This window comes from Gossypium hirsutum, chromosome A10 (genome assembly GCF_007990345.1).
Source record: "Gossypium hirsutum isolate 1008001.06 chromosome A10, Gossypium_hirsutum_v2.1, whole genome shotgun sequence".
Lineage (NCBI taxonomy): Eukaryota > Viridiplantae > Streptophyta > Magnoliopsida > Malvales > Malvaceae > Gossypium > Gossypium hirsutum.
Window position 1 is genome coordinate 58,977,873 of NC_053433.1, and position 9,643 is coordinate 58,987,515.

A 9,643-nucleotide genomic window follows, 5' to 3' on the forward strand; every position below is an offset into this window, starting at 1 on the left:
CATGTCACTTGGCTGTGTGAGCCACACGGCCTACTCACATGGGCTTTGACCCCTGTAATAAGAAAATTTTTGAAATTTTGCGAAATATTCTTTGAGATTCCGATTTAGTCCTTACTTGTTTCTATGCTTAAATTGAGCCTCAAGAGTCATTCAATGGACAATATGATTAGTTTCGGATATGAACAATAAATGACATGAATTATCTATTATTGTTCCGTAAACTCCGGTATACTCTGTAACCTTATTTTAGTGGCGGATACGGGTTTGGAGTGTTACAAGGCCATAGTTGAAGACGTTATGGGACTATAGATAGTTCGAAAGGACACTAAACACGGGATGATCTATCGGGATGATAAACATGGGGATACTAAAGTGAAGGACCATAGTTACACTATGACAACTAATGGAGTCCACTAGGACATTAAACTTGGAAGGGGTATACAATGTAAGACCATGAATCTACTATGGAAGCATAGAGAGTCCTTCGGGATGATAAATGAGTGAAAAATTGGAATAGAAATTGTAGGATAACCCGCATTAAGGAAAATGGGCTATAAGGAAAATGGAAGCATGAACGTGCAATAGTTGAACAACGGTTTGAAGGAATCCACCCATGAATAGGAATATAATGGAAATGAGAAATGACTACAGAAATAGTAGTTGTGCAAACTAGCAGGGTATAAGGATGTTAACTAACAGGAAGTAGTCATGGAGTTGACGTACTAGTGTTTCCTGAAGTACAAACAAAGAAAAAGAGTTTAACCGAGGATTTTAGATAAGGAGCTGCCATCAAGAATTTCTTGAGGGTGTTCAAGGAACCCTGTATGTTGGTGGTTGACCAAACGAACGTCAATTAGTCTACAAGGACATGAGAGGTTAGTTAGAACCCAGTAATAGAGAGAGCCACCAAAAAGGGGGGAAACCATTTGGAAAGCACCCGCCGAATGGTTAGTTATATAGAGGGCCAATTGAGGAGGATAGTAGGAACAAATAACCACTCTAACGATAGTTAACGGAGTACTGGAGGTTAGAGTGACCCATAACAGATAGATATATCGTAGAGTGACCCATAACAGACAGATATATATACTTATGAGTATAGTATCTTGGAAAGGTGGATTACAAAGAAGTGAAGTTGCAAATGGGACTCAACCCACTAGAGGGTAGGAAATCTTCTACGTATCCTAAAGGTTGGATGACAATAAGCCATCGAGACTAGGGTAATAGTAAGAGTTTGCCATGGACTACACAAATTGGGAATGATCGTAAAGGAAATATATTCAATGGTTTCTAGGACATGTGGTCTACCCGTATGAAACATTGCTACATGTGTTCAGCTTTCAACTACCCTGATGTTCTAATTTCCACCTATTTTTCACTCTTATTACCCAAAGTGCTCTATTAAGCGTCAAAACATGAATATAAATAATTAGCATATATAATTCACAATTAACACCACATAGTCACCCAAAAATGCATTAAGAATAAGGTAAAATATGTTACTTTTGACTTTTACCATGTAGCTTGTCCTTCACCGGCTACAACGGATATTGTTGATTTTTCTCGAATGTATAATCCCACTAATGAAATAAATTAATAAATTTCCCTTTAAAATTATATTTCCAATTTAAAAGTTACTATTTTATTTTCTTCAAAAAAATAATGAATAAGAAAATATTTTTTCTAAAGAGGTGTTTTTTTTAATCAAACAAGACTACCATATATTCAAAAAAAAAAGTTAAGTGGAGAAGAGGACTTTAATTCATATATATTGAAATTATGATTACAATTATACAATACAATTTTAAATATAAATAATACACATCTAAATAATTATCCTAAATTACACATCTAATAGGTCTCATAAAAATTACCATACATAGTACATCATACTTAATCAAAATTATCAAAATAGTCACTTTTTTTCTCAGATTACATTTTAGTCACTTATGTTTGAATATTACGTTTAGTCATTTTATGTTATCGTGTTGAACATTTTAGTCATTGAGCTGTTAATTATCGTTAACGGTATGACAGTAAGCTAACGTGGCACTTTAAATAAACATTGCAAACAAAATTTTAGGTTAATTTATACAATTAGTCCCCATATTTTTCATTTTGGCAATTTCATTTTTTCTTTTATGTTTTCTTAACTTTTTTTTTTTTCTTTTTTTTTCTTCTCTCCTACTTCTCCTCTATTTTCCTTCTTTTCATTTCTTTAATGTAGTTTTTCTATGTTTCCATTTGTTAAAACTAGTCCCTATACTTTTATTTTTTTGAACAATTTAATTTTTTTGAGTGAAGCGAACTTGTGGGCTAGTTTTAACAAATGCAAAACATAGAAAATTACGTTAAAAAGAAATGAAGAAAGGAGGAAACAATGGAGAAGCAGAAGAGAATAGAAAGAAAAAAAAAGTTAAAAGACATGAAAAAATTAAATTGCTCAAAATGAAAAAATATAAGGACTAGTTGTAGAATTAACCTAAATTTTTGTTTGCAATGATGATTTAACGTGTCAATCAACTTTCTATACATTGTTAACGGTAAATTAATGGCTCAGTGACAAATGTTACAACACATAACATAAGTGACTAAAATGTAACATTTCAAACATAATAACTAAAATGTAACTCGAGTCAAACAAAATGACTATTTTGATAGTTTAATCAAAATAATATCTAAATTTATATCATAATAATTGAATAAATCCATATAATTAGTTTTAAATGGAATAAAATTTAAATTTGAAATCCACATGTAAGATATATGTAAACTAAAATAAAAATAAATTTAAACAAGACACACTATGGAATTTGAGTAGTACATTAATCTCGATATCTTTGCACGATGAGATTCAAACTTAAGAGAAAAAAAAAACTTCGTGGTTAGATATTTAAACCAAATTTAATATGACAATCATGAATAAACTAATCTAATTAAAACGAACTAAACAGTTATAATAAAATATGGATGCTTTCTTAAAAGTATTCTCTATAATCATTATAGTAGTTGCTCTATTATTTTAGCCTTTTCCTTCTCTCCATATTTTTTAATTAAAAAAAACTGCATGAATGAAGTAGAGTCTCATGGCTGGCCAGGCCAAAAAATAGGCCTAAATTTCTAAGTCCGACCAATAAAATACTAAATTTAGGCTCGGCCGGCTCACCGTTTTATTTTATATAATTTAAATATATATAATACATCAAATATTAAATAAATTAAATAATATTTTCCAACAAATTGAAAATAAATTTTAAAAAATATGTAGACTTAATAGCACTAAGATAGATGCAATCTTAACAAGCAAATACCTCTAAAATAATACAAATTAACTGCCTTTAAAATAATAATAAAATTAATGAATAAATAATTTTATTACAATATCTAAATAAAACATAGTAGCAATAATAGTATATGGTAAAAATAGGGAGAAAAACAAAAAAAAAACATTAAAAAAATAGCAAATTTTTTTTGTCTTAGTGATCAGGCCGGGCCGGGCCAAAAATACCTTACCCGAGGCCCGGCCCATTTTTTAACGGGCTTTTATTTTTCAGGCCTATATTTTTACTCAAACCCCCCACATTTAGGGCGGGCCTTCGAGCCGAGCCGAGTAAACCCTACTTATGAACAGGTCTAAACAGAAACAATTTGATCAATTTTTTAATTTGTTTTTTTATTATACAATATTTATATTAGAATTTTTTATTTTTAAGAGCGCTTTTTCATTGTCTTCAATAAATGGCACTTTATTTTTAAAATTTTGTTTTGTAAAGTAAATTGTCCTGACTTTATTTTTTATTCATAAGATTGTAATCTAAAATTTATTTAAACCATATTAAATTTCTTACATTCTGATCCAACAACAAGTACAAATAAATGTCGACAATTATTTAGGACGCTTTAGCCACTTTTCTTTTTTATTAAACAATGGGGAAATCATTTGTCCTTGATGGATTGATTATAAATTAATTGGTTTTACAAGGGAAAAATATTATACTTAAATCTTAATTTGATGCTAAAACTTAGCCTTGACGGGATCTTTTGATGTTTTGAAGGACAATAATGAATATTTGTGGAGGCCCCTAATTGGCAACTTTGCTTTAGATGGGATTAAATTTTCATGTCTTTGTTGACTGATGATCCAATAGGTTAACAGTCTAAATCAGAATGTTGTTTGGTGTTTTCAGAATACTATTAAGTTCAAAACTAGATTTAAGATCCAACAAATTTAGTTTTAAAAGAAATTTGATAATAATGTTCATATTTGAGCAAATTTTGACAATACCATTATTTCAAAAATATATAATATAAAAACTTTATTTGAATCTCACAGCGAAAAATTTTCTAAATTCGAACACCTTTACTCGAGTAAATAAACAAAGTATTTATCTAAATTATTTAAACATATTTGAATTAAAATTTGAGTTAATTAATAAAAATGATAATGGAGAAGAGGAAGGCACAAAAAGATATAAATATAAACAAAACATTTACGCAATTGCCAATTAGCATTGCAAAATGTGTAAACTATTGACACAAATCATAGTAGCATTAATCATTCTTGGACGTATTAATGCTTTCACTACCAATTTCTACCGTGAAATATCTTAAAAAATAAGGATTTTGTTAGAAAATGAAAGGGTGAAATATTGAAAGATTCCTTAATTATCTTATTTTTTTTCTCTAGTTTGTTTTAATATTTATCATTATTTATACAAGCCCTTATTTTTTTTATTTGTACTCAAATAAAGTCTATTTTAAATGAAAATATGATTTATATTTAAAAGTTTTTAGATAAATTAAAAATTAAAAATTTGTTTAAAATATATCAAGTATTGATATTATTAAAAATTCTTGGAGGCTTATAGATTAAAATTAAAATTAAAATTAAATTAAATTTAATTTAAATGAAAAATATGATTTATGTAAAAATTTAACTTAAATAAATTTAAATTTTATTTTAAATTATCAATTAATTTAGTTTAGGTTAATATTAATATTATTAAAAATTTTTTAAAAATTGAATTCAAATTAATTTAGTAGTGTAATTTAGCTTAAATGTCTATTAATGTAGTAGTGTAATTTAAGCTTAAATGTCTATTTGAGTGCGTTAACAAATATAAAAATTTATCTACCTAAAATAAAAGAAACCTATTAACTCATCACTATTAATTTAAATCATACATATATAGTGAGTGATTTAACCATTTAAATTAATTCTCTAATAATTAGTTGATTAAGTTGTAGTTTAATTGGTATTAGCATTAGTGTCAATGAAAGAAGACGTGGATTTGAGTGTGCTGAAGTGAATTATCCTCCTACTTATAAATTTGAAAGGAGTATAAATAATTCTAGACATTATATAAAAATAAAATAAATATATCAAAATCTCAAAAAAAAAAAAAAGAATTCTCCAATAATGATACAACAAGAGCATTAGATGTGCAAGTCATTATCATCTTGAATAATCATTACATATGTGGCCTTCAAGAAAAGGACGACTAAAAAGAAATAAACATTGATGTATCACGAAAGGTGCTCCTTCAACTTCAAATTCTTCAAGGTCCAATTGTTAAATACTTGGACAATTAGAGTAGTGTTTAGTAAAATCCGTTCAAATGATTACTTTATATTTAGAACATTTATATTATATATATACTAATTTCAATATAATAAATTATTTTATTTTTAATAAATAATCTTGAAATAAATTAATTAAGAAAATATATTCAACAAAATATATTTAAAATATTTATGGAAATCTTCAAAATTAAATTTAAAATATAATTAAATAAAAAAATTAGAGCAATAATAAAGAACATAAAACCTAACCTCTTTCTATCTTAATTTTTTATTTATCCTTTTATTTTTACATATTTAGCTATTTTTTTAAATGAAAAGAGGCTAATGTTATTAACTTATAAAGAAATCTCAAGAATATGGTTGGAAACTAGAATCGTAAAACATAACAGCCCTAAACAAAGCTATGTACACAAAAAAAAAATCCATTCTCTAGCCTACAGAAGCGTCATGATCCGATCTGTTCAAAGATTGAAAACTATAAGCCACTGTGACACCACTTCTCACAGCACTAACCTTGTTGTCTGTTATTCTTCTCATAGTCTCTCGACCGTGATTTCAGCTAGGCCGTTTACCATCTGCCTCTAATATAATTCCACGCATCGATTGCAAAAGGAGGAGCTCCACTGATTAGACAAGCTTCTGATTCCCTCTACAAGCCTTCTGTAGCTAACGTATGAGCCACTACGTTGGCTTGGCGCTGTTGCACGTTGAAAGAGGCACACTTGGAAGCCTGCACTAATAGATATGCCAGTCAGATATGAAAACCCCATTTCTGATCTGTCGGTATGGTCTTTCTGCAACTTGCGGATTCACTGTCAATGCATCTTCTCATCACACACCATTGAAGCCCTAATGTCCGACCCATCTGGGCTGCTTAGAGGCAGCCACCGCCTCAGCTACAAATGTCGAAGATATGTGATTGTGTAAATTGATTTCGTAACTAAAAAAGCATCATTTGAATCCCTTCTAACAATACCCGCTAACGATTGGTGCTTTTGGTTTGTTTAAGAGCGCCATTGAAGTTAATCTTCAAGAATTGGCTGTCTGCGACGGTGTCCAATGGGATGGCACTCGGGAACTAGTACAGGTAATCTTGCTTGCAGCCCTTTCTGGCTCTCTGAAATAAGACTATATAAAAAGTTGCAAATGTTGCTTGTTCCCTTTCATAGATAAGTTGATTTCGTGGAGGTCAATCGCACTACAGTGCACAGCGTGAATATTTGTTGGAAAAAAAAATTGGTTGAAAACAGTTTTCTTACACAGCGAAAAAAATTAAAATTTTAAAAAAACTGACTCGATTTGTGATATTTAGCAATAAACCTTAGACCAATCATACTGTGATTTTCGGATAAGTCAGATCCTGAATGTTTTCGACTTCAACCAATGATCTCTCTGCTATTCTCGTACCACGAACTGTTTCAAGTATGGATTCGACTAATTAAATAACACAAAACTAGAAAAAGTTTTCTCTCATTTTGCGTGAAAATAAAAATTCTCTCTTCTATAATAGAAACTCGTTATTTTGGAAAAATAATTAATATTGAGAATAAATTCTCTCTATTTTTCAGTAGAATAAGAGTCTCTCAAAGTTGTGTTAATAGCTCTATCGGTGGCATCTATTTATATGAAGAGAAGGTAAAACCCTTGTAGAGTTGTAAATGTTTATTTTAACTAGAAAAACTGTAACATCCCTTACGTCCAACGCCGGGATAGTATACGAGGCATTACCGGACTTGAACATACACTACTATGTGAACAAGGGCCACAAAATTTTCGTTCAAATTAAAAATTTATTCAAGAACATGCATATCGCCCCTTATATGGGCTTATGAGGCCCAAAACATACATCAGGGGTAGTTCGGGACTAAACTGTGAACTTTAAATTTTTTTTCATAAAACAGGGTCACATGCCCGTGTGGACACAAGGATACGCCCGTATGCCCTAGACACGCCTATGCCCTAGGTCATGTAACTCTCTGTTTATGACATCAGCATCAATTAAGGGTCACACGGCCAAGTCACACACCCGTGTGCTAGGCCGTGTGGCTAATTTAATTTTCGCATTTAAGGTGCAGACTTCATATGGCCTGGGCATACGTGTAACACCCCTCACCCGTATCCAACTCTGGGACAGGGTTCGGGGTGTTACCGGACTTAAACATTCACAAACATACAAAATCGGGTCACCAAATTTTGCCCAAAATTAAAACTTTTTAAACACGTGCATATCGTCCCTTATACAAGCCTTCGAAGCCTATAACATACATCGGGGTGGTTCGGGACTAAACTGAGAACTTTAAAAATCTTTGGGCAACTTAACCAATTTTCATGCTTTGGAGAGTCACAAGCCCGTGTGGTTGGGCGTGTGGTCGCACACGTCCATGTGGCTTGTGTAACACCCCGAACCCGAGACCGACACCGGAGTCGAACACGAGGTGTTAACAGACTTTAAACCCCTTATAAAAATATTTCCCAGACGCTGCCCAATCTGCATACTAGTCGCTTTAAAAATCATATCTTGAGTTTCACAACTCGAAAATCAGTTTCGTGATTTTTCCCTGAAACTAGACTCATATGCCCATCTACATATTTTTTTCTAGAATTTTTGGTCAGGCCAATTAGTACAGTTTATTAGTCAAAGTCCCCCATGTTACAGGGATCGACTACACTGACCTTTGCGCATTACGACTTGAATATCTCCCTGCACAGAGCTTCAATACTGATGCCGTTTGTTTCTATGGAAACTAGACTCAGAGAGGAATCTATAAATATATGGTATGACTCCTAATTATCTCTGGTTAATTTATAATTAATTTCCAAAGTCGGAACAGGGAATCCAGAAACTGTTCTGGCCCTGTCTCACGAGAACCTGAATATCGCTTAATATACTGTCCATATGATCATTTCGTTACTTTCCTATGAAAATAGATTCATCAGGGTTCGTTTACATAATTTATTCACTATTTAATTCCATTCCTACTATTTTTAGTGATTTCCCAAATCTACATCACTGCTGCTGTCAGCATCTGCCTTTAAGGTAGACTTTACCTATTTCATAGTTTCCATAATTCAACTAGCCCTTTTAACATGAGTAGCACAAATGATGATGGTGATTAACCATTCCCATGGCCAATCCTTGTCAAGCATATTCACACTAAATGATTATAACATTATACTCAAACATATATAAGCCATTTTCGCATGGCTAACCAAAATTATACAAGTCCAAAGGGTCCATGACCCACAACAAACGGGTAGTCCTATACATGCCATATCCAGAGTTCAACTAAAAGAGTACCAAAAGAGCTTTGATAGTGTGGATGACTTCGACTTCGATGATCCCGAATCCGATAGCTAACGAACAATATCTATAAAACAGAGAGCCAAAGCAACGGGTAAGCATTTTAAAGCTTAGTAAGTTTCAAGTAATGAAATCGGCTTTGACTAAAGTATTGCATTCACATAGCTAAATAAATCACTTTATTAATTCACATTCTCATAAGCATACTTACTTCACACTTCATCAACATATACACACAAGGTATCAACCTATCTAAAAGCCGAAAATTCGTTAGTCGATTGAACGAATATTATTTAAAGCGAATCGACTTTTTTTTTTCGAAGCACATGCAAACATACCTTATCGTTTGGGTTTATCGAGCGTATTAATTGAATTTATTGCAGCACAAAACGCTCACATTCAAACCCAAGTTTCTTCGGAATTTAGCCGGATATAACCACAAGCTCAATTGCCTTCGGGTCTTAACCCGGGTATAGCAACTCGCACGAATGCCTTCGGGTCTTAGCCCGGATATATCAACTTGCACAATTGCCTTCGGGTCTTAGCCCGGATATATCAATTCGCACAAACGCCATCGGGTCTTAGCCCGGATATATCAGTTCGCACAAATGCCTTCAGGTCTTAGCCCGGATATCGCGATATATCAATTCGCACAAATGCCTTAGCCCGGATATATCAATTCGCACAAATGCCTTCGGGTCTTAGCCCGGATATATCAATTCGCACAAATGCCTTCGGGTCTTAGCCCGGATATATCAA